Source organism: Giraffa tippelskirchi, chromosome 5 (assembly GCF_054371585.1).
Source record: "Giraffa tippelskirchi isolate mGirTip1 chromosome 5, T2T-mGirTip1v1.2.pri, whole genome shotgun sequence".
NCBI lineage: Eukaryota > Metazoa > Chordata > Mammalia > Artiodactyla > Giraffidae > Giraffa > Giraffa tippelskirchi.
In genome coordinates this window covers 97,206,191-97,232,034 of record NC_137279.1, presented here as the reverse complement: position 1 = coordinate 97,232,034, position 25,844 = coordinate 97,206,191, and the positions used below count along the sequence as shown (strand labels likewise).

The 25,844-nt window shown below is 43.2% G+C and overlaps 1 long non-coding RNA gene across 1 annotated transcript; it reads right to left on the bottom strand.

Annotated features, from left to right (window-relative positions):
* Nucleotides 1-334: 334 nt before the first annotated feature.
* LOC145506380 (uncharacterized) lies at nt 335-25,844 on the bottom strand. Its single transcript, XR_014053835.1, has 2 exons — nt 25,028-25,844; nt 335-2,861 (listed from the first exon to the last, which is right to left on the bottom strand). It is a non-coding gene; the product is annotated as an uncharacterized LOC145506380 (long non-coding RNA).

Below are 25,844 nucleotides of genomic sequence, written 5' to 3'. Positions count from 1 at the left end.
TGTTTGTTCAGTTGCTAAGTCGTGTCCAACTCTTTTGCGACCCCATGGACTGTAGCCGTCAGGCTCCTCTGTCCATGGGATTTCCCAGGCAAGAATACTGGAGTGGGTTGACATTTCCTTCTCCAGGGTATCTTCCTGACCCAGGGATTGAACTCAAGTCTCCACGAATTCTTTACCTCTGAGCACCTGGGAAGCCCAGAAAGTATTATTTCCCAACTATTGTTTCCTAGCTATTGAAAGGTTGTTGCTGAGCCATGAAAGATGCCGGAATTCTTGGCCTCTGGAGGAGAAAAATTCAATCTGGGGCCAGTGACAAGGCTTGATTTCTCATAGCTATTGTGTAATAAAGTTTTATTAGAGTACAAAAGAGAGAAAGCTTTTGACATAGACATCAGAAGCGGGCAGAAAGAGTGCCCCCCTGCTAGTCTTTAGCTGGATGTTATATACATACTCAGTTCAGTTGCTCAATCATGTCTGACTCTTTGCGACCTGATAAACCGCAGCACACCAGCCTTCTCTGTCCAACACTAACTCCCAGAGTCCACCCAAACCAAGGTCCATTGAGTCGGTGATGCCATCCAACCATCTCATCCTCTGTTGTCCCCTTCTCCTCCCGCCCTCAATTTTTCCCAGCATCAGGGTCTTTTCACATGAGTCAGCGCTTAGCATCAGGTGGCCAAAGTATTGGAGTTTCAGCTTCAACATCAGTCCTTCCAATGAACACCCAGGACTGATCTCCTTTAGGATGGACTGGTTGGATCTCCTTGCAGTCCAAGGGACTCTCAAGAGTCTTCTTCAACATCACAGTTCAAAAGCATCAATTTTTCAGCACTCAGCTTTCTTTATAGTCCAACTCTCACATCCATACATGACTACTGGAAAAACCATAGCCTTGACTAGCGGACCTTTGTTGGCAAAGTAATGTCTCTGCTTTTTAATATGCTGTCTAGGTTGGTCATAACTTTCCTTCCAAGGAGTAAGCGTCTTTTAATATCATTGCTGCAATCACCATCTGCAGTGATTTTGGAGCCCCAAAAAATAAAGTCAGACACTGTTTCCACTCTTTCTCCATCTATTTGCTGTGAAGTGATGGGACCAGATGCCATGATCTTAGTTTTCTGAATGTTGAGCTCTAAGCCAACTTTTTCACTCTCCTCTTTCACTTTCATCAAGAGGCTCTTTAGTTCTTCTTCATTTTCTACTACAAGGGTGGTGTCATCTGCATATCTGAGGTTATTGATATTTCTCCTGGCAATCTTGATTCCAGCTTGTGCTTCTTCCAGCCCAGTGTTTCTCATGATGTACTCTGCATATAAGTTAAATAAGCAGGGTGACAACATACAGCCTTGACGTACTCCTTTTCCTATTTGGAACCAGTCTATTGTTCCATTTCCAGTTCTAACTGTTGCTTCCTGACCTGCATACAAGTTTCTCAAGAGGCAGGTCAGGTGGTCTGGTATTCCCATCTCTTTCAGAATTTTCCACAGTTTATTGTGATCCACACAAAGGCTTTGGCATAGTCAATAAAGCAGAAATAGATGTTTTTCTGGAACTCTCTTGCTTTTTCGTTGATCCAGTAGATGTTGGCAATTTGATCTCTGGTTTCTCTGCCTTTTCTAAAACCAGCTTGAAAATCTGGAAGTTCACAGTTCACATATTGCTGAAGCCTGTCTTGGAGAATTTTGAGCATTACTTTACTAGAGTGTGAGATGAGTGCAATTGTGCAATAGTTTGAGCATTCTTTGGCATTGCCTTTCTTTGGGATTGGAATGAAAACCAACATTTTCCAGTCCTGTGGCCACTGCTGAGTTTTCCAAATTTGCTGGCATATTGAGTGAAGCACTTTCACAGCATCATGTTTCAGGATTTGAAATAGCTCAACTGGAATTCCATCACCTCCACCAGCTTTGTTCTTAGTGATGCTTCCTAAGGCCCATTTGACTTCACATTCCAGGAAGTCTGGCTCTAGGTGAGTGATTACACCATCGTGATTATCTGGGTCATGAAGATCTTTTTTGTATAGTTCTTCTGTGTATTCTTGCCACCTCTTCTTAATATCTTCTACTTCTGTAGTTCCATACCATTTCTGTCCTTTATTGAGCCCATCTTTGTATGAAATGTTCCCTTGATATCTCTAGTTTTCTTGAAGAGATCTCTGGACTTTCCCATTCTATTGTTTTCCTCTATTTCTTTGCATTGATCGCTGAGGAAGGCTTTCTTATCTCTCCTTGCTATTCTTTGGAACTCTGCATTCAAATGGGTATATCTTTCCTTTTCTCCTTTGCTTTTCACTTCTCTTCTTTTCACAGCTATCTGTAAGGCCTCCTCAGACAGCCATTTTGCTTTTTTGCATTTCTTTTTCTTGGGGATGGTCTTGATCCCTGTCTCCTGTACAATGTCACGAACCTCCGTCCATAGTTCATCAGGCACTCTGTGTATCAGATCTAGTCCCTTAAATCTATTTCTCACTTCCACTGTATAGTCATAAGGGATTTGATTTAGGTCATACCTGAATGGTCTAGTGGTTTTCCCCTCTTTCTTTAATTTCAGTCTGAATTTGGCACTAAGGAGTTCATGATCTGAGCCACAGTCAGCTCCTGGTCTTGTTTTTGCTGACTGTATAGAGCTTCTCCATCTTTAGCTGCAAAGAATATACTCAATCTGATTTCGGTGTTGACCATCTGGTGATGTCCATGTGTAGAGTCTTCTCTTGGGTTGTTGGAAGAGGGTGTTTGCTATGACCAGTGCGTTCTCTTGGCAGAACTCTATTAGCCTTTGCCCTGGTACACTCTGTAATCCAAGGCCAAATTTGCCTGTTACTCCAGGTGTTTCTTGACTTCCTACTTTTGCATTCCAGTCCCCTGTAATGAAAAGGACATCATTTTTGGGTGTTAGTTCTAGAAGTTATTGTAGGTCTTCATAGCTGCTGCTGCCGTGAAGTTGCTTTAGTCGTGTCCGACTCTGTGCGACCCCACAGATGGCAGCCCACCAGGCTCCGCCGTCCCTGGCATTCTCCAGGCAAGAACACTGGAGTGGGTTGCCATTTCCTTCTCCAATGCATGAAAGTGAAAAGTGAAAGTGAAGTCGCTCAGTCGTGTCCGACTCTTCGTGACCCCATGACTGCAGCCTACCAGGCTTCTCCATCCATGGGATTTTCCAGACAAGAGTACTGGGGTGGGTTGCCATTGCCTTCTCTGAAGTCTTCATAGAGACCTCAACAAATGCTATTTAGATGAAGTGAGGCTGGAGGCTAGACTGGAGGGCATGGAGGATGAGTAGAAAGTGAATGTATGTATACATGAAAGTTGCTCAGCTATGCCTGACTCTTTGCAACTCGTGGACTGTAGCCCGCCAGGCTCCTCTGTCCATGGAATTCTCCAGGCCAGAATACTGAAGTTGGTAGCTGTTCCCTTCTCCAGGGGATCTTCCCAGTCCAGGAATCAAACCCAAGTCTCCTGTATTGCAGGTTGATTCTTTACAACTGAGCCACCAGGGAAGCCTTGTGAATAGATGCATACAATCAGGAACAAACTGTTCTTCAGACAGCTTGCCCTGAGTAGGAGAGAGGGCAGCAGCTAGGGGGTGAAGGTTTGTTTTTAAAATAAGGATCTTTCTTTTTTTTGGCACCTTTTTTTTTTTAATACAGAGAAAAATATCAACTGTACATGCTAAGAAAATTTAACAACACAAAAATTATAAAAATAAAAGCAAAAACTTGTCAGCCTATTTTTTGACCATACTCTTGAGCTGTGGGCCTGGCACCTACCATTAAGCACTCTCCACTTCTGGCTGATCCAACCAGTCCATCCTAGAGGAAATCAGTCCTGAATATTCACTGGAAGGACTGATGCTGAAGGTGAAACTCCAATACTTTGGCCACCTGATGCGAAGAACTGACTCATTTGAAAAGACCCTGATGCTGGGAAAGATTGAAGTCAGGAGGAGAAGGGGATGACAGAGGATGAGATGGCTGGATGGCATCACTGACTCAATGGACATGAGTTTGAGCGGACTCCAGGAGTTGGTGATGGACAGGGAGGCTTGGCGTGCTGCAGTCCATGCTACAGTCCATGGGGTCACAAAGAGTCAGACACGACTGAGAGACTGAACTGAACTGAACTGACTTTTGGCCCATTTCCATTTAAACCTGCTCAAGCCTGTTTCACCCAATATTGAACAATCAATAATGACAGTAGAAACCCTCATTCCTATAACACTATCCCATTGCTACCCCTTCTCTTTCTACCACAGCCAAAGTTCCCAAGGGGAGAAACAAACACACTTTTCAACTCATTATAAGTTCAGGCCCCAGGTACTCTTTGAATTGTTATTCACAGCTACTAAATTCAGTAGATATTTGTCAAGCCTTATCTTATTTAATCTCTTCATAGCAGTTAACAGTGTTGATTACTTTCCTTTAAACTTCCTTTTCTCTTGATTTCCTCAACATTATCTCATCCAAGTTTAATTTGGATGTCTCTGGAAATTTTCCTCTTTGTGCAGTCATTTACTTTCTTTTTAAACCTTTTTGGCTGTGCCACGTGGCATGCAAGCTCTTAATTCCCTGGCCAGAGTTCAAACCTGCACCTTGTACAGTGGAAGCACAGTATCTTAACCACTGGACTGCCAGGAAAGTCCTTGGAATAATTTACTTTCTCATTAAATTTTGGGACATCTGTCCTTTGCCCTCTTTTCTTTTCATGTGGCATGATCTGGCAAACTTAATTACTCTTTAACTACATTGTGGTACAAAGTTTGAGTTCAGATAGACTCTGTCCCCTACTGGCTGTTTCGTTTTTTCAAATAATGATCAATACTCCAATTTTCTGATACCAACTGGGTGTTCAATAATTTAATTCAATTAAAACTCCAACTGCTTGGAGTCAGTACACACCTTGGATTAAGGGCTTAATCTTACAAGACTGCTCACATTTCAGATACCGGCTGCAAATGGGGTGCCCACTTCTGCTTGGCTGAATTATAAATTTAGAGAGTCTCAGGTCCCCTCTCCCTGTGCACCCTGCCGCAATCCAGTAATTCACAAAACTCAGAAAAGCATATATTTTCCATAACAATTTTATTATAAAGGATATAACTCAGAGACAACCAAATGCAAGGTCTGGGATAGAGATGAGAGGGTGGAGGAGGGTTGGCACAGAACTTCCATGCCCTCCCAGCACATCAAGTTCACCAACTTGAACTCTCCTTCAAACCCTGTCAGAGTTTTTACTTGGGGTTTCATTATGTAGGCACAACTGATTAACTCATTTGTCGCTGGTGATTGAACTCAATCTGTAATACCTCTCCCTCCCAAGAGGTCAGCAGGTGGACTGAAAGTTCCAAACTCTAATCACATAGTTGGTTCCCCAATTCTAAAGATGATTTAGGGTCTCTGCTGCTGCTGCTAAGTCGCTTCAGTCGTGTCCGACTCTGTGTGACCCCATAGACGGCAGCCCACCAGGCTCCCCTGTCCCTGGGATTCTCTAGGCAAGAATACTGAAGTGGGTTGCCATTTCCTTCTCCAATGCATGAAAGTGAAAAGTGAAAGTGAAGTTGCTCAGTCGTGTCTGACTCCTAGCGACCCCATGGACTACAGCCTACCAGGCTCCCCCGTTCCTGGGATTCTCCAGGCAAGAATACTGGAGTGGGTGGCCATTTAGGGTCTCTACCCTGAGTAATACTCTTCACTAACCTCATTAGTATAAATTCAGGTATGGTTGAAAAGGGCTTGTTATGAATAACAAAAGATACTCCGTCACTCAGGAAATACCCTTTGTGTCTGGGTATTAGACTCACTTAGGTCTTTTTCCATCTCTGGTTGTTTCTTCTGTCTCCTTTGAAAGTTCATCCCCTTTTATTAAACCTCTAAATGTTGGCAATATTTAAGATGTGCTTGGTCCATTCATTCATTCATGTATTGAGTCTACTCAATAAAGTGTTTATTAAACATCTACTATATATCAGGTTCTCTTCTGAGCGCTAGGCTTAGAGCAGTGAAAAAAATATACAAAAATATTTTAAAGTCTTTTATGGATGTTATTAATATGATGCATTCCTCAGAAGATTCTGTTGTATGGTTCTCATGATAAAATGCTGGCTTGGTTTTTCTCAACATTGCTTTTGTTGAGTTCAAAGTTAGAAGGTGATCAGAATTAAGGAAAAAGATAAAGTAGAAAAAGCTGATAGGGAGTACCAGAATGGGGATTGGATTACAATTAAATAGGCTAGTCAGGGTAAAACCTCCCTAAAAAGATGATATTTTAACAAAGACTTGATGAAAATGAAGGAGCTAACCATTTAGGTATTTGGGAAGATGACAAATGCAAAGGCTGAGGTGGGAGTAGGCTTGGTTTTTCAAGGCATGTCAAAGAGGCTATTGTAGCTACATCAGGGTTAGTGAAGTATGTAGAAAGAGCTAGTGCAATGGCACCCCACTCCAGTACTCTTGCCTGGAAAATCCCAAATGGACGGAGGAGCCTGGTAGGCTACAGTCCCTGGGGTCGCTAAGAGTCAGACACGCACTGAACAAATTCACTTTCACTTTTCCCTTTCATGCACTGGAGAAGGAAATGGCAACCCACTCCAGTATTCTTGCCTGGAGAATCCCAGGGACGGCGGAGCCTGGTGGGCTGCCGTCTATGGGGTTGCACAGAGTTGGACACGACTGAAGCGACTTAGCAGCAGCAGCAGTGAAGGCTAGAAGGCTAAATTACAAAGAACTTTGTTGGTCATTGTAAGGACTTTGGCTTTTACACTGAATGAGATGGGGCACCATTGGAAGGTTATGAGTAGAGCAGGGACATGATCTGACTTACATGAGCTAGCTTAACAGTATTACTTTTTCTGTTAGATAGAGAAGAGGCTGAAAGGGTGATTTTCTTCCCTCTGCCCCCAAATCAATTTCTTTCCTTTCCCACTTTGGAAAGCAGTTTCCACCATCCAAACCCAGAAGCCTGGATGGTAACAGACTCCTCCTTCTCTCCCATGCCTTACATCCAATCAGGTACCATTTATCAGGGTGACCAGTTAGGAAGTTATTGCCGTAGTCTAGATGAGGGTGATGTTGGCTTGGACCAGGGTGGGAGTGGTAGAGGTAGTTATTCCAGATGTAATTGCACGTAAAGGCAGTAGGGTCTGATGAATTAAAAGTGGAATATAAGAGAAAGAAGTCAGGGTGATACCAAGGGTTTTAGCCTGAGCAACTGGAAGTATCGAATTGCCCACAGCTGAGACAGGGCAGACAGTAAGAGGAACAGGCTTAGGGAAGAAGATCAGGAATTCAGTTTTGGGTGTATTAGGTTTGAGATAGACAAAAAGACTCATGCAGTAAAATAGAGTGCATAGACACAGACCCACACATAAGTGGACACCTGATTTACAATGAAGGTGTCCCTGCAGCCTGGCAGAGAAAATATGATCTTTTTATCAAAGGGTGCTAGATCCATTGGATAGCTGATGGAAAAATAAAAGAGCCTTGACCCTGTTATATCTCATGCACAAAAATCAATTCCAGATGGATTGTAGATATAAACATGAAAGGTACAACAGTAAAACTTCTAGAAGGCAGCCTGGAAGATCTTTATGACTGTTGTTGTTTAGTCACTCAGTTGTGTCCAACTCTTTATGACCCCATAGACTGTAGCCTGCCATGCTCCTTTGTCCATGGGATTTTCCATGCAAGAATACTGGAGTGGGTTGCCATCTCCTCACTCAGAATAACCCCAACTCCCCACGGAGAAGATAACCTGGAAGATCTTCATGACCATAGAGGCAATATTCCTTGACAAAATACAAAAATCACAAACCATAAAGGAAATATATTGATAAGTTGAACTTCATTATAGTTGAGAATTTTTATTAACTGAAAGATCCCAGTAGTAATAATGAAAAGGCAAGCCTCAGAGTGGAAGGAGGTATTTGCAAAAACACATCTGATGAAGGATTTTAAGTATGAAGAGCTCCTACACACCAAGAAGGACAGTCTAACAACACACACACAGAGACACACACACACACACACACACACACACACCCTGCACACTTGGGACTCTATGAAGATGCTGGTAGTGTTCCATGTGATGTTCCACTTCTTAACATCTTGCAGATCATTTTGAAATGATAGGTTACAGTTTTGATATGTTTTGTGGGTATGTCTTTCTGGACACTCTATTGTTTGTAGGGGTGTTATTTTACTCCTTAGTCTTTTTTTTTTTTAACATAATAACTTCATGAGCATTCAACCTAAATCCTTTTTTGTTGCTGACTTTAATGTATTTTTCTTGGACTTTAGAGTGAGACAGGGGCACTTTTATAACTCCTCCAGAGCTTCCTCTGTGTTTTGGTATAATATTAAAATAGGAAGCCTGCTTTCTGAGATTTGCAGTATCTGTTCTCCTGGACTTTGATCAGGACCTTGCCTCTCTCTCTCTCTCTCTCTCTCTCTCGTCCTTGCTCAATTTTGATTCTACTCCCTGAATTTTCTCTCCAGCTGGGGCTCCTCTTCTGGAGCGAAGCCCTGGGACATGAGTTCCAAGAGTTCATAGGAGCCAGACTGCCCCAGCCCTCTCAGTCTTTATGGGTGTTCCTTACACGCTCCATTTCACCTGTGCCTTCTGTACCTGTTGCTGTTTTGGAGCTCTGTTCTCCAGTGCATCAGACACTGCCCCATTTCTTCCTTGTTCTTATATTGATGCTGATACTGTGCAGCACTGGATTATTGATTTGTCCCCACTTGCCTTCATCTGGGGATTCACAGGGATAATTTACCACTGAAGTTTTATTGTGAATATTCATAGTGTTTAGTTTTGCTTTCTAGTTGCTTATCTGTTTTTAATGTGAAGATTCAAAGAGATTGAAAAGCTATGCTGCTGCAGCTATCTTCCCAGAATCTCCTCTGTGTGCACTTTATTGTATGTATACTTTAAAAAAAGACCTTTAGCTTTTAGAGAAGTTTTAGATTCACAGAACAATTGAACCAAAACTACAGAGAGTTCCCATACACTCCCTCTCCTCCAGTTTCTCCTACTACTAACATCTTGCATTAGTGGTACATTTGTTATAAGTGATGAACCAGTAGTGTTAACATCAACAAAAGTCCATAATTTACATTTGGGTTCATTCTTTATGTTGTGTAGTTCTGTGGTTTTTGACAAATGTATCATGTGATGTATATTATGTATTTCTAAAAGAGTTAAAAAAAATAACCCTCTGCTTAGAAACAGCTTACCTGTTTCTGGTACTGAGACCTTAAGACATGGATTTGTACATAAGTTCTCATGGAGGGAATTCTACGGTGGTGGTGGTGGTTTAGTCATTAAATAGTGTCCGACTCTTGCAACCTCATGGACTGTAGCCAACCAGGCTCCTCTGTCCACAGGATTTCCCATGCAAGAAAACTGGAGTGGGTTGCCGTTTCCTTCCCAGGGGATCTTCCCAATGCAGAGACTGAACCTTCATCTCCTGATTCTCCTGCATTGGCAGGAGGATTCTTTACCACTGAGCTACCTAAGAAACCCTTATAGTACCACTGAGCACACACAAAAAGAACATCACAGAATTTGCCGACAGTTTTGGTCAATATGGGCTTCCCTGGTGGCTCACACAGTAAAGAATCCTCCTGCAAAGCAAGAGACTCAGGTTCAATCCCTGGGTCGGAAAGATCCCCTGGAGATGGGAATGGCTATCCTATCCAGTATTCTTGCCTGGAGAATTCCATGGACAGAGGAGCCCGGAGGGCTACAGTTCATGGGATCGCAAAGAGTTGGACACAACTGAAAGACTGACACTTTCACCTTGATCAATATTTTCTCACCCAAACTGCACATTAACTTTAATAGCCAAAATACGTCCCTATGGTGCTGTAACAAACAAACAAACATAGTGGCCTAAAATGACATAAATTTATTATCTTGTAGTTCTGGAGGTCAGAACTTTGAAATGGGTCTCATGGAGCTAAAATAGAGATGTAAGCAGGACAGGAGGTTTGGGGGGAGAATCTGTTTCCTTGCCTTTTCCAGCCTCTAGAGGGTGCCTGCATTCCTTGGTTTGGGCCCCCAGCCAGCAACTGTATATCATTCAAAATTCTCCAAGCCAGGCTTCAACAGTACATGAAACATAAACTTCCAGATGTTCAAGATGGATTTAGAAAAGGCAGAGGAACCAGAGACTAAACTGCCAACATCCGCTAGATCATTGAAAAAGCAAGAGAGTTCCATAAAAACATCTACTTTTGCTTTATTGACTATGCCAAAGCCTTTGACTGTGTGGATCACAACAAACTGTGGAAAATCTTAAAGAGATGGGAATACCAGACCACCTGACCTGCCTCCTGAGAAATCTGTATGCCAGTCAAGAAGCAACAGTCAGAACTGGAGATAGAACAACAGACTTGTTCTAAATAGGAAAAGGAGTACGCCAAGGCTGTATACTGTCACCCTGCTTATTTAACTTATATGCAGAATATATCATGCAAAATGCCGGGCTGGATGAAGCACAAGCTGGAATCAAGATTGCCAGGAGAAATATCAATAACCTCTGATACGCAGATGACACCACCCTTATGGCAGAAAGTGAAGAAGAACTAAAGAGCCTCTTGATGAAAGTGAAAGAGGAGAGTGAAAAAGTTGGCTTAAAACTCAACATTCAGAAAACTAAGATCATGGCATCCGGTCCCATCACTTCATAGCAAATAGATGGAGAAACAGTGGAAACAGTGGCTGACTTAATTTTTTGGGGTTCCAAAATCACTGCAGATGGTGATTGCAGCCATGAAATTAAAAGTCACTTGCTCCTTAGAAGAAAAGCTATGACCAACCTAGACAGCATATTAAAAAGCAGAGACATTACTTTGCCAACAAAGGTCTGTCTAGTCAAAGCTATGGTTTTTCTAGTGGTTATATATGGATGTGAGAGTTGAATAAAGAAAGATGAACACCAAAGAATTGATGCTTTTGAACTGTGGTGTTGGAGAAGACTCTTGAGAGTCCCTCGGACTGCAAGGAGATCAAACCAGTCCATCTTAAAGGAAATCAGTCCTGAATATTCATTGGAAGGACTGATGTTGAATCTGAAACTCCAATACTTTGGCCACCTGATTTGAAGAACGCAATCATTTGAAAAGAACCTGATGCTGGGAAAGATTGAAGTCAGGAGGAAAAGGGGATGACAGAGGATGAGATGGCTGGATGGCATCACTGACTCAATGGACATGAGTTTGAGTGGACTTTGGGAGTTGGTGAAGGACAGGGAGGCCTGGCATGCTGCAGTCCATGGGGTCACAAAGAATTGGACATGACTGAGCAACTGAACTTATTCACTCACTTATTCCAACCTGTCTGTCTTCACAACTCCTTTAACTTTTTCTGCTTGCCTCTTTCACCCTTAAGGACTGTTGTGATCACCTTGAGCCCATGCAGACAACCGAGGGTCTCATTTCAAGTTCCCTAATGCAATCACTTCTGACAAAATTTCTTTTGCCATGTGGGTGACATATTCATAGGTTCTGGGGACTAGATGTAGACATCTATCAGGACCTACTATTCTGTCTGCCACAAATATAGTTAGATAATTACCCATTTCTTCCATTTACTTTTAAAAAATTGAAGCATAATTGATTTATAATATTATATTAGTGTCAAGTATACAAAATAGAGATTAATATGTTTATAGATTATACTCTATTTAATTCTTCCATTCTGAATCTTCTGAATTTCTGGTCAGTAGGTAAAATTTTTGTCTATTAGCAACATCCTTTGAGGAATTAGGAAAATTTTATACACCATTATTTCCAAATATACTTTAAGGCTAATTTTCCTCAGTAAGCTAAGAGATATGCTTATCTCAATACCTAATAGTTTGTACCTTTAGCTGATGACCACTGTCTTATTAGGGGCTTAGAAGAACTTCAAAATTTAGTCTACTGGGCCTTACACAGAGAAAGATTGCTCCATTATTTAATCTTTTTGGTTTCTAAATTGGGTATATAAGAACTAACATATATTAATATATAAAATGAGATCTTGGGGATTCTGCCCTCTTCTGTAAAAAGGGGGGTAAGAGTATGGCTCAGCAGTCTCACTACTGGGCATATACCTTGAAAAAACCATAACTGAAAAAGACACATGAGCCCCACTATTTATTGCAGCATTATTTGCAATAGCTGGGACATGGAAGCAACCTAGATGTCCATCAACAGATGAATGGATAAAGAAGTTGTGGCACATATATACAATGGAATATTACTTAGCCATAAAAAGGAATGAATTTGAGTCAGTTCTAGTGAGGTAGATGAACCTAGAGCCTGTTATAGAGTGAAGTAAGTCAGAAAGAGAAAAATAAATATTGTATAATAACACGTATGGGATCTAGAAAAAATGGTACTGATGAACCTGTTTGTAGGGCAGGAATAGAGAGGCAGACCCTGAGAAACAGACTTGTGGACACAGTGGGGGAAGGAGATGGTGGGACAAATTGAGAGAGTAGCATTGAAACATATACATTACCACATGTAAAATAGATAGCTACTGGGAAGTTGTTGTATAACACAAGGAACTCAACCTAGTTCCCTGTGACAACCTAGAGGGGTGGGATGGAGTGCGGGGTGCAAGGGAAGCTCAGGAGGGAGCAACATAAGTATACTATGGCTGATTCACCATGTTGTATGGCAGAAACCCATACAACATTGTAAAGCAATTATCCTCCAATTAAAAAAAAAAAAAGAGAAGTAAGATGCTCCTCTTGTCTTTCTCCAATTCTTATATCCATGGCAAGACTAAATATGCTAAAGGATGGTAGAGTATGTTTAGCAGTTTAAACTAGCTCAGAAATGCCATCCTAGCTAGCTCTCCTTGAAACCTGGACTGCAGTGCTTGTACCCGTCAAATCTCATGGAATAGCAGAGGGGATGGATTTCTGAATTGTTGCTTTTGGGGTACTTTGCCAGTGGCTATATTGAGAGTAGCTAATTAGCAGTATCTGTACCCACCCCACAGTGGGATTAAGGTCGGAGAAAGTAGGTTCCAAGGCATAGGAATCTATTGTGTGAAAAGTCTGTAGGCCTGCCAAGTTTCTAGGGCTGCAAGACAAAAGTACTTAGAGTTCTAAGGGCCCTCCTAGAAAAATGAGTCACAGTGAAGATAGTGCTTTCTCACAGGAGAGCTGACAGCTGCAGGAAGCAAGGGCTCTACCTGTAGAATTTCTCACTTCAGAGCAGAAACCACAGAAACCATAACCATCTTTATTATGGAATGTGTTAGTCGCTCATTCGTGTCTGACTGTTTGTGACTCCATGGACTGTAGCCCTCCAGGCTCCTCTGTCCTTGGAATTCTCCAGGCAAGAATACTGGAGTGGGTTGCCATTACCTCCTCCAGGAGATTTTTCCAACCTAGGGATCGAACCTGGGTCTCCAGCATTGCAGGCAGATTCTTTACTGTCTCAGCCACAAAGGAAGCCCCTAGCATAGAGAGAAAGAGAGGGCAGGGAGAGGGAGAGAGAGAGGAGGATAGAGGGAAGAAGAATAAAGAACTTAAGACTCTCGTTTACATTTCCTTGGTTTCTAACATCACAATGGATGTAGAGATCTTAACATATTATTTTTCTTTTTGAAAGTGAAACTCGCTCAGTTGTGTCCAACTCTTTGAGACCCCAAGGACTATATAGTCCATGGAATTCTCCAGACCAGAATACTAGAGTGGGTAGCTAGTCCCTTCTCCAAGGGATCTTCCCAACTCAGGGATGGAACCCAGGTCTCTCACATCGCAGGTGGATTCTTTACCAGATGAGCCACCAGGGAAGTTTGTTTTTGTTTTTAAAATAAGGTAATAAAAGCTACCACTTATTGGCGAGCTACCAGGTACTAGATATTGAATGAGGCACTTTACGTACATAATATCTCACTTAATTATCTCATAGCAACCAATAAAGTATGTCTTGATATCTTCACTTTAAAGGTGAAGAAATAGCTTCAAGAGATTCATGAACTTTCCCAGGATCATACAGTTAGTCAGTTATAGAGCAGGAATTTGAACTCAGTTCTGACAATATAAATCATTGTAAAATCTCTCATTTAATAAACATGGGTAATTCCAAGGCATGATCTCAATATCATTCCTGGAAACATACACTTTTTGAAGCCTGTAGTTGTTCTATTGCATTGCAGGATACAGGTGCTTAATCTTGTCAGTAAAGATTAAGTACCATTTGATAAATTACCTTAAAGGAGAGAGGAAGAGAGTGAGCAGTTAGCCTTGATGACCTGCAGGGGGCATCAGAGGCCCACTGAGCATTAGTGTTACTCAGCCCTGTCTTCCACCCTATGGATTGCAGCCTGCCAGGCACCTCCGACCTTGGGATTCTCCAGGCAAGAATACTAGAGTGGGTTGCCATTCCCTTCTTCAAGGGATCTTCCTGAGCCAGGGATCAAACTGTGGCTCCTGCACTGCAGGCAGATTCTTTACCATGTGAGCCACCAGGGAAGCCCTATTGAACCTTAAGACTCAGCACGATTCAGAAAGAAGCCAAAGGGCACTGTGACCAGGAGTGTTGCTCTGTGTGTGGAGATGAAGGGCAGAAATAAAAGGCAGTGAGCCTTACAGATGGAAGGAAGAGATATTTCACTTTGCTCCCTGCTGTTTTCCCACCACATGTCTCTTCCTATTCTTTTTGTATTTTTTGTTTTGTTTTCATGCTCTTTCAACTTTCTTCCTAATCCTGTTCACCATAATTGCATTTTACTCTTCTCCCTACCTTTCCCCCCTTACCTTTAGATTATTTCTCTCTCTCTCTCTCTTTTTTCTTCTTTTTTTGGCTGTGCCACACACTTGCAAGATCTTAGTTCCCCAACCATGGACTGAATCCGCCCTAGCAGTGAAAGTACCAAGTTCCAACCACTCAGGGAATTCTCTTTCTCATCTTTTTAAGAACTTCAGATTTGTCTTAAAATTTGCCCTCATACAGGGCAGCAAAAGAGACACAGTTGTAAAGAACAGATTTTGAACTCAGTGGGAGAAGATGAGGGTGGGATGATTTGAGAGAATACCATTGAACATGTATATTACCATATGTAAAATAGATGAGCAGTGCGAGTTCATTGCATGAAGCAGGGCACCCAAAGTCGGTGCTCTGGGACAACCCAGACAGATGGAGTGGGGGAGGGATTCAGGATGGAGGGACACATGTGTACCTGTGACTGATTCATGTCAATGTATGGCAAAAATCATCACAATATTGTAAAGTAATTATCCTCCAATTAAAATAAATTGATTAAAAAAAATAAAATTGTCTTGGGCTTCCCTGGTGGTCCAGTGGTGAAGAAACTGCCTTGCAATGCGGGGGACACCAGTTTGATCCCTGGTCCAGAAAGATCCCACATGCCGAGAGGCAACTAAACCTGTGTGCCACACTTCTGAACCATACTCTGGAGCGGGTGAGCTGCAACTACTGAAGCCCATGTGCCCTAGAGCCCATGCTCTGTAGCAAGAGAAGCTATTCCAATGAGAAACCTCCACATCACAAGTAGAGAATAGCCCCTACTCACTGCAACTAGAGAAAGCCCATGCAGCAATGAAGGCCCCGTGCAGCCAAAGATAAATAAATAAAATTTTAAGAGATATATGTACAAAAATTGTCTCTATACATGTAAGTTAAATGTAATACAATGGCAGCATCGATATTCTAAAATAAATAATTACTACCAAGAGAGAAGAGTACTAAGTGCTAGGAGGTGCTTGTTGGTTTTGGTTTTGGTTTCAGGTGGTGGGGTGGGGCGGTGGGGGTTGGTGAGGGACACTGAATTAAAATCAAATGGAGAATTCCCCAGCAGTTCAGTGGTTAGGACTCAGTGCTTTCACTGTGGGGGGCCCAGGTTCAATCCCTAGTCAGGGAACTAAGATCCTGCAAGCTGTGTGAACTAAGTTGTTTCAGTTGTTTCCAATTCTTCATGACCCTTTGGGCTGTAGTCTGGCAGGCTCCTCAGTTGACAGGACTGTGTTCCTTTCAAGAGGCTTCAGGGGAAAAATGTGTTTATTTGTCCTTTCAACTTCTAGAGGCTACTTGCATTCCTTGGCTCATGGCCCCTTTCTCCCATCTTCAAAGACAGCAGTGTTGCATCTGTCTGTACCTTTCTTTAATAATCACATCTTCCTTGACTCTCACTCTTCTGCCTCCCTCTTCCACTTTTAAGGATTTTTGTGACTACACTGGGCACACTTGAATAATTCCTAGCTTAAAGTCAGCTAAGTAACCTTAGTAACCTTAATTCTACCTGCAATCTTAATTCTCCTTGGTTATGTTATCTAACATATTTATAGATTCTGGGGATTAGGATGTGGACATCTTGGTAGGGGGCATTATTCTGTCTGCTACATCAATTACCAACATAGTTGACATACTTAACATCTATCAACTAATTAAAAGAATTTGTTATTTACATAATCTGTCAGTTAATGAATTCTCTTTAAATTGTGGGCTCTGTGAGTATGGTTCTTCCATCACTTATGGTCCAACATCCCCGTTCATAACAAATACTTTTACTCCCTTTACTTTCCCGAAACAAAATTCATAGCTAATATAACATCTAGGGGCTTCTCAGGTGGCACTAGTGGTACAGAACTTGCCTACCAATGCAGGAGACACAAGAGAGTTGGGTTTGGTCCCTGGGTCAGAAAGATCCCCTGGAGGGGGGCATAGCAACCCACTCCAGTATTCTTGCCTGGAGAATCCCATGGTCAGAGGAGCCTGTCAGGCTACAGTCCATAGGGTCACAAAGAGTTGGACATGACTGAAATGATTTAGCATGCATGCATGCATAACATCTATATGCATAACCTCAAAAAAAGAATCTGATATTCAAATAGTCATGTAGAAGAGAAATAAAAGGGAAGTAATCTATAATAACACACTAAAAAACAAAAAAATTGAAAAAAAACCCGCTATCAATTCCAATAGGTAATTGCTCAGACGTAGCTCCCTTGGAAGACATCATGATGGAGCTGGAATCTCCTAAGTACACATAGGAGCCCTGTGATTCCGATAGCTACACATACTGGCTGACACAGGTATGCTGATGACTCAAATTGTTGTTGGTCATCTAATTTTGCAAAATGTGAACTATTCTTTGGAAGGGTCTGAACAACTATTCTTAGGGAAGTGTCTGAGCAAGAAGAAGTTTAACTTCACTCGGTTTACATGATAGTTGTGTTCCTGGAAAATTCAGTAATATTTAAGCTGTGCAAAAAAATATTTTGCATTTATATGTAAAATGGAATTAGGCTTCATTTTCAGATAATCAAAGTTTTTTGTTTTTTTTTTACCTACGTGAAGACTGGGAGGATATATAAAGCTGTGTAGGATGTGAGGCAGTTCACCATTGTGCTGACCCATCAATTGTAGAACATCTAGTATCTAACCTCAACCCTAACCCTACCCACTGAGTGTTGGCAGTGCTTGCCAATCATTGTGACAACCAAGCCAAAACCTGACAAAACAGAACATCTCACTTTTGAATTTCCCAGACTAGCGGTGACGTCATCCTTGATGAGAAACACCAATGGTCAGCATTTTTGAGTTATCAGTGTTTTTCACTGGGAGAGATGATAGCATTAAAGTTGGTATTTGTTGAGTTCTAATTATGTGCCTAGCCCCTCTCGGCCGCCGCCCCCGGCTCCCGGCCCCCGGCCCGGCCTAGCTCCTCTCGGCCACGCTTCTGCGCCGAGTCGTCGCAGCCGCCTCGCTTCTGCGCCGAGCTGTCGCAGCCGAGAGGGGCTAGGCCGGGCCGGGGGCCGGGGGCGGCGGCCGAGAGGGCCTAGGCCGGGCCGGGGGCCGGGGGCAGGGGGCGGCGGCCGAGAGGGGCTAGGCCGGGCCGGGGGCCGGGGGCCGGGGGCCGGGGGCCGGGGGCGGCGGCCGGGGGCCGGGGGTCGGGGGCCGGGAGCGGCGGCCGAGAGGGGCTGGGCCGGGCCGGGGGCCGGGGGCCGGGGGCGGCGGCCGAGAGGGCCTAGGCCGGGCCGGGACCCAGGGGCCGGGGGCGGCGGCCGACAGGGCCTAGGCCGGGCCGGGGACCGGGGACGGCGGCCGACAAGGCCTAGGCCGGGCCGGGGGCTGGGGCCGGCGGGGGCGGCGGCGAGAGGAATTACCCAAGGCCCAAGGTAAGAGAAACCCAAGTAAGACGGTAAGTGTTGCGAGAGGGCATCAGAGGGCAGACACACTAAAACTAAAATTACAGAAAACTAGCTAATCTGATCACACGGACCACAGCCTTGTCTATCTCAATGAAACTAAGCCATGCCGAGTGGGGCCACCCAAGACGGATGGGTCATGGTGGAGAGGTCTGACAGATTGTGGTCCACTGGAGAAGGGCATGGCAAACCACTTCAGTATTCTTGCCTTGAGAACCCCATGAACAGTATGAAAAGGCAAAAGGATAGGACACTGAAAGATGAACTCACCAGGTCAGTAGGTGCCCAATATGCTAATGGAGATCAGTGGAGAAATAACTCCAGAAAGAATGATGGGATGGAGCCAAAGCAAAAACGATATCCAACTGTGGATGTGACTGGTGATAGACACAAAGTCCGATGCTGTAAAGAGCAATATTGCATAGGAACCTGGAATGTTAGGTCCATGAATCAAGGCAAACTGGAAGTGGTCAAACAGGAGATGGCAAGAGTGAACGTCGACATTCTAGGAAACAGCGAACTAAGATGGACTGGAATGGGTGAATTTAACTCAGATGACCATTATATCTACTACTGTGGGCAAAAATCCCTTAGAAGAAATGGAGTAGCCATCATGGTCAACAAAAGAGTCCAAAATGCAGTACTTGGATGCCATCTCAAAAACGACAGAATGATCTCTGTTCGTTTCCAAGGCAAACCATTCAATATCATGGTAATCCAAGTCTATGCCCTGACCAGTAACGCCGAAGAAGCTGAAGTTGAATGGTTCTATGAAGACCTACAAGACCTTCTAGAACTAACACCCAAAAAAGATGTCCTTTTCATTATAGGGGACTGGAATGCAAAAGTAGGAAGTCAAGAAACACCTGGCATAACAGGCAAGTTTGGCCTTGGAGTACAGAATGAAGCAGGGCAAAGGCTAATAGAGTTTTGCCACAAGAACGCACTGGTAATAGCAAACACCCTATTCCAACAACACAAGAGAAGACTCTACATGTGGACATCACCAGATGGTCAACACCGAAATCAGATTGATTATATTCTTTGCAGCCAAAGATGTAGAAGCTCTATACAGTCAGCAAAAACAAGACCAGGAGCAGACTGTGTCTCAGATCATGAACTGCTTATTGCCAAATTCAGACTTAAATCGAAGAAAGTAGGGAAAACCACTAGACCATTCAGGTATGACCTAGATCAAATCCCTTATGAGTATACAGTGGAAGTGACAAATAGATTTAAGGGACTAGACCTGATAGACAGAGTGCCTGATGAACTATGGACAGAGGTTCGTGACATTGTACAGGAGACAGGGATCAAGAAAATCCCCATGGAAAAGAAATGCAAAAAAGCAAAATGGCTGTCTGAGGAGGCCTTACAGATAGCTGGGAAGAGAAGAGAAGCGAAAAGCAAAGGAGAAAAGGAAAGATAGTCCCATCTGAATGCAGAGTTCCAAAGAATAGCAAGGAGAGATAAGAAAGCCTTACTCAGTGATCAGTGCAAAGAAATAGAGGAAAACAACAGAAAGAGAAAGACTAGAGATCTCTTCAAGAAAATTAGAGATACCAAAGGAACATTTCATGCAAAGATAGGCTCAATAAAGGACAGAAATGGTATGGACCTAACAGAAGCAGAAGATATTAAGAAGAGGTGGCAAGAATACACAGAAGAACTGTACAAAAAAGATCTTCATGACCCAGATAATCACGATGGTGTGATCACTCACCTAGAGCCAGACATCCTGGAATGTGAAGTCAAGTGGGCCTTAGAAAGCATCACTACGAACAAAGCTAGTGGAGGTGATGGAATTCCAGTTGAGCTATTTCGAATCCTCAAAGGTGATGCTGTGAAAGTGCTGCACTCGATATGCCAGCAAATTTGGAAAACTCAGCAGTGGCCCCAGGACTGGAAAAGGTCAGTTTTCGTTCCAATCCCAAAGAAAGGCAATGCCAAAGAATGCTCAAACTACCGCACAATTGCACTCATCTCACATGCTAGTAAAGTAATGCTCAAAATTCTCCAAGCCAGGCTTCAGCAATACGTGAACTGTGAACTTCCAGATGTTCAAGCTGATTTTAGAAAAGGCAGAGGAACCAGAGATCAAATTGCCAATATCCGCTGGATCATCGAAAAAGCAAGAAAGTTCCAGAAAAACATCTATTTCTGCTTTATTAACTATGCCAAAGCCTTTGACTGTGTGGATCACAATAAACTGTGGAAAATTCTGAAAGAGATGGGAATACCAGACCATCTGACCTGCCTCTTGAGAAACCTGTATGCAGGTCAGGAAGCAACAGTTAGAACTGGACATGGAACAACAGACTGGTTCCAAATAGGAAAAGGAGTACATCAAGGCTGTATATTGTCACCCTGCTTATTTAACTTATATGCAGAGTACATCATGAGAAACGCTGGGCTGGAAGAAACACAAGCTGGAATCAAGATTGCCGGGAGAAATATCAATAGCCTCAGATATGCGGATGACACCACCCTTATGGCAGAGAGTGAAGAAGAACTAAAGAGCCTCTTGATGAAGGTGACGGAGGAGAGTGAAAAAGTTGGCTTAAAGCTCAACGTTTAGAAAACTAAGATCATGGCATCTGGTCCCATCACTCCATGGGAAATAGATGGGTAAACAGTGGAAACAGTGTCAGACTATTTTTTGGGCTCCAGAATCACTGCTGGTGGTGACTGCAGCCATGAAATTAAAAGACGCTTACTCCTTGGAAGGAAGGTTGTGGCCAACCTAGATAGCATATTTAAAAGCAGAGACATTACTTTGCCAACAAAAGTCCGTCTAGTCAAGGCTATGGTTTTTCCCGTCGTCATGTATGGATGTGAGAGTTGGACGGTGAAGAAAGCTGAGCACCGCAGAATTGATGCTTTTGAACTGTGGTGTTGGAGAAGACTCTTGAGAGTCCCTTGGACTGCAAGGAGATCCAATCAATCCATCCTCAAAGAGATCAATCCTGGGTGTTCATTGGAATGTCTGATGTTGAAGCTGAAACTCCAATACTTTGGCCACCTCATGCGAAGGGTTGACTCATTGGAAAAGACCCTAATGCTGGGTAGGATTGGTGGCGGGAGGAGAAGCGGACGACAGAGGATGAGATGGTTGGATGGCATCACCGACTCAATGAACATGGGTTTGGGTAGACTCCGGTAGTTGGTGATGGACAGAGAGGCCTGGCGTGCTGCAATTCATGGGGTTGCAAAGAGTCGGACACGACTGAGCGACTGAACTGAACTGAATTATGTGCCATCCACTGTTCTAAATTTTTAATCTATTTAAACTTGTTTAATCCTCACAACAACCCTATGATGCAGAGTGTACTATTACTCCCAATTTATAGATAGGGAACTAAAACTTATCAAGTTTAGGCAATGCATTCAAGAAAACCTAGCTAGGGAATTCCTTGGTGGCCTAGAGGTTAGGACCCCATGCTTTCACTGCTGAGGGCCCTGGTATAATCCCTGGTCGGAGAACTAAGATCCCATAAGCCTGTGGCATGACCAAAAGGCAAAAAAAAAAAAAGAAAGGAAGAATGAAAGAAGAAAGGAAAACCTAGCTAGTAAGTAAAGAAATTGGAATCCAAATCTGGCAGTCTGGTGCTAGAGCCCCTCGTGAGTAACCATTTCACCCCACTGCTTTATGGCAGAGGCTGCTCAGTCTTTAATTACTTTCCCCCAAATAATAGTGATCCTATTAAAATTTATCAGACTGTCCTAAACTAATGTGACTAAGCCTGCTGCTGCGGTAATTGATCAAAATATTTGACTCCCTTTCTAACTGTCTTGCTCCATTTATCTCTCTCTCTCACACACACACACACATACCACAGTCACACCACTGTTTCTTTCCCTCTGGTTCACTGGAAGGAATGATGATATCAAAGCTACTGCAGATCTGTGAATGATGATAGTAAGGATTGGAGAAAATGAATCAGGGGACTTTCATTGGAAAGATGATGTGTGTGTGTGTGTGTGTGTGTGTGTGTATTGTATTTTCACCACTGATGTAGTAACTTGGTTACAGTTGCTTGGTAACTATTTACTGTTATAAGTAATTAAAAAAAAGTGGAAACTGGCTCTGGTAAAATCCCACACAGATTTTTCCACCCCCTTTACAGTCTCCAGTTCTCACTACTGTCATGGGAAAACAAAAATCCAGTAGTGCTCCATGGTTTACCTTTCCTCTTATTCCTCCCTTGTGTTTGGCAGCCTCTCACAGCACTCTGTGTGCCAAATTTTGCAAGTTCAGACATTTGAATGCATAGCATGCAATTGCTTCACAGTAGCTTTTTGACTGACTAGTTTTAGATATTTGTTGGCAAAACTATAACACTGCAAAACTGTAACACTCTTTCACTAAAGGGGAAGAATTAAATAAATTTTGTATCTGGAGTGGTCAACATCCTGCCACATGGGATTTGAATGTAGTAATACTCCCAGTCTGAGAGTGGGCTCAGCGGAATTCCAAGAACTTTAGGCACAAGGTGCAGTAGAGCCTCATGCTGGAGGGCATGACTGCCCCGTGACAGATCCCCAAGGTGGACTTGCTTTGGGACCTTGGGTAAGTTACTCAGACTCTTTGAGACTAGGTTTTCTCATCTGAGGATGGAAATAGTACTAGTCCTTAAATCAGTGTTATTGTGAGGGATGAAATGAGATAATGGATGTACAATAGCCAAGTCTTTAGGTACCTAAGCAAATAATAACATGGGACACTAAAATAATATCATGAGTGCTCCAGGGTCACCAAACCTTGAAAGGTCAAGTGCAAATGTTCCAGGGTGTCTTCTATGGTCGGAGATTGTGAATTACCTCTTTGGTCATCCATGCTGTCCTTGAAAAACATTTTAGTAATTTGCCAACTTTAAAAATCAGGAGATTTTGTACAACACTCTGAATTTCTGGCTTCTTGTGAAAATGTGGGAATGTCTAAAAATCTCCTGCCTTTCCTACACAGCAGCAATAAAGCAGAACTGAGTTGGGGATGTACCCCAGGGACTCTGTCTTGTCATCTACCAGCTCCAAGGCATTTGAGTTAGCCACTACCTGGTATGCAGAACATCTTAACCAGCACCCGTACCTAGAAACAGTAACAGTCATTGTGTGTCCAGCCCTTCCTGTGTAGAGGAGCTGGGAAGCAAAAGCCCAGTAAAGCAAAGTTACTAGAAGTCCCATCACCCAAGAACTCCTGTAACTGAACTGGAGCATACATAATCTCACTAGTTTTAGCAGTTTTAGGCCATTCTTAAGAAACATTTCAAGCTAGTGGATGAGACATGCCTGTTATATTGGGGTATTTAGCTGAAAATTCAAAAGGAAGTTCTTAAAATCAGGAGAATGGCTCTGGTCAAATAGCATTTCTGTGGCCTGCCTTTTCCCTTTTCTAATACATCTAGACAAAACCTAATTTCGAAATATTCCAGGATGCCTCATTGATCTTGGTGGGGAAGGGGAGAGTGGGAATATAGGAAATTCTCAAAATACCCTTAAAGCATAATTGATGCACATTCTTAATGTGTTAATAATTTGCCACTTTGCCATAGAGTGGGAAATGAGAGAAGTGACAGTAAGCAAGGAGCAATTTGGGGGACATTGGCCCCTCATTGTCCTCATGAGTACCTGCAATGTGGCCCTGCAAGTAAATAAGTAAATATGCCACTAAGTAAAACAAATCTTTTTGCTATTGTAAATGAAACTGCAGGCAGGTACCCATGCCCTCCCACACTGTCCCCCAGACCGTTATCATTAGATCCATTCTTTGTAGGAATTCTGAAGAAATGTGGGAATGTTGATGGCAGCTTGCACCCCTCTCACTGAAGTGTATTGTGAGTTAACACAATGGGGATTGGGCCCCATTCCTTAGAGCTGGCCATGCTTGCATTAGTGGATTCACAGCAAAGAAGCTTTATGGTTTGTTTTTATGAAATTCGTCTGACCCCTCTGTTCCTGCCCTGCTCCACTGCCCTTTGAACTTGATCCAGGTGCTTGGTTGGGACTGTAATCAGAATTACAGGATTTTAAAAAGAAACTGTGCTTGACTTTGCCCTGTTAATGTATGTATGTGTGTGCTCAGCTGTGTCTGACTCTTTGTGACCCCACGGACTGTAGCCTGCCAAGAGCCTGTGTCCATGGGATTTTCCCAGAAAGAATACTGGAGTGGGTTGCCATTTCCTTTTACAGGGAATCTTCCCAACCCAGGGATCAAATCCACATCTCTTGCAGCTCTTGCATTGCCCTGTTAGGGCTCCGATATTCTGGGGAGGCCCCTTTGGCTGTAAATACTTTAGAAAAACTGAACATGAGCAAAAGAGAGACAAATTGATAAAATTTGAAAGACCACTTCTTATACAGTGTCGTCCCAGTTCATAGGCTTCACAGGTTGCACAATGGTAAAGAATCCGCCTGCCAGTGCAGAAGACGCAGGAGACGAGGGTTCCATCCCTGAGTTGGGAAGATCCCCTGGAGGAGGGCATAGCAACCCACTCCAGTATTCTTGCCTGGTGAATCCCATGGACAGAGAAGCCTCTCAGTCTACCGTCCATAGAATAGCAAAGAGTTGGACACAACTGAGTGACTGAGCCGGTGCGCACACACTCCCAGTTAGCAGACAAACTGACCTTCCAAACAAAGCATATTTCAGGGGTCAGACTGAGCTTAGATGGAAATAAGTAAGCTCAACTGAACGACAAAGTTCTTAAATCTAAGATTGAAACATGTGGCAGGGTGTCCAGGAAGCACCTGGTGTGAGTTAGTGTCCTTGATCCTCAGAACCATCTTAAAAAAGTAGGAGCTATTACTATCCCCCTATTTTGAGTAATGAAACTGAGGGACAGAGAATAAAGTAACTTACCGAGTCCCAGAGGCAGTCAACTGCAGAGATGGGTAATGAGCTTGGACAGTCCCGCTGTAGGGTGTGCACTGTGATGGTGAGATGAATTTCTGGCAATCACAGGTTGCTGACCTCCCCAGGACAGGTCTCACAGTAATAGGTTAGTGCCCCTGCTTCTGTGGCATAGTCATTTTGCATTATGACACAGCATAAAGCATTAAGCCCATAGTTAACTTCATGTTACCTTTAATGACCTGAATTAGGTCTAACAAAACTGCTAGCCAACGATGACAAAATGCTTAAATTACTTCAATGCCTAAAAAAAGTGATTCCATGTAATCCTCAGTTGGCATTTGAATTTAGGTTCAACCAGATCTCTTAGTTGAGCATTAAATGAATGTGGTCATTGTCTCCCTTTTTATCTTCTCAAATAATGGCTCTGAACCCAAAGCTAGTAGCCCTTTCTTGAGTTCAAGCAATTCAAGCAGCGAGCGGGGTGTCCCGGCAAATGAGGACGTTACTTCAGGGCATTAGGTTGTCATGTGTGTCCCTGATGGCTCTCTGTTGGTAGGATAGGTTCTGTGGGTTGTGTTTCCAGTCATGGCGGTGGAGTTGTGCCGATCCGTCCCCAGCAGAAGCCCCCTTGTGATGTGGGCTGGGGGTTGTAAGATGCCTGGTCAAACTGGGTGGAGTCCTTGGTTGTGGCAGGTAACACCAAGCATAAGGAGGAGCATAAGGAGGAATTTAGGTTGACTGGCAGCAAACAGAACTTTCTCCATGCATCTGTGAGTGGAACATGTCCATCCTACCAGCTGGGTCTCTACTCTACCACTTCCTC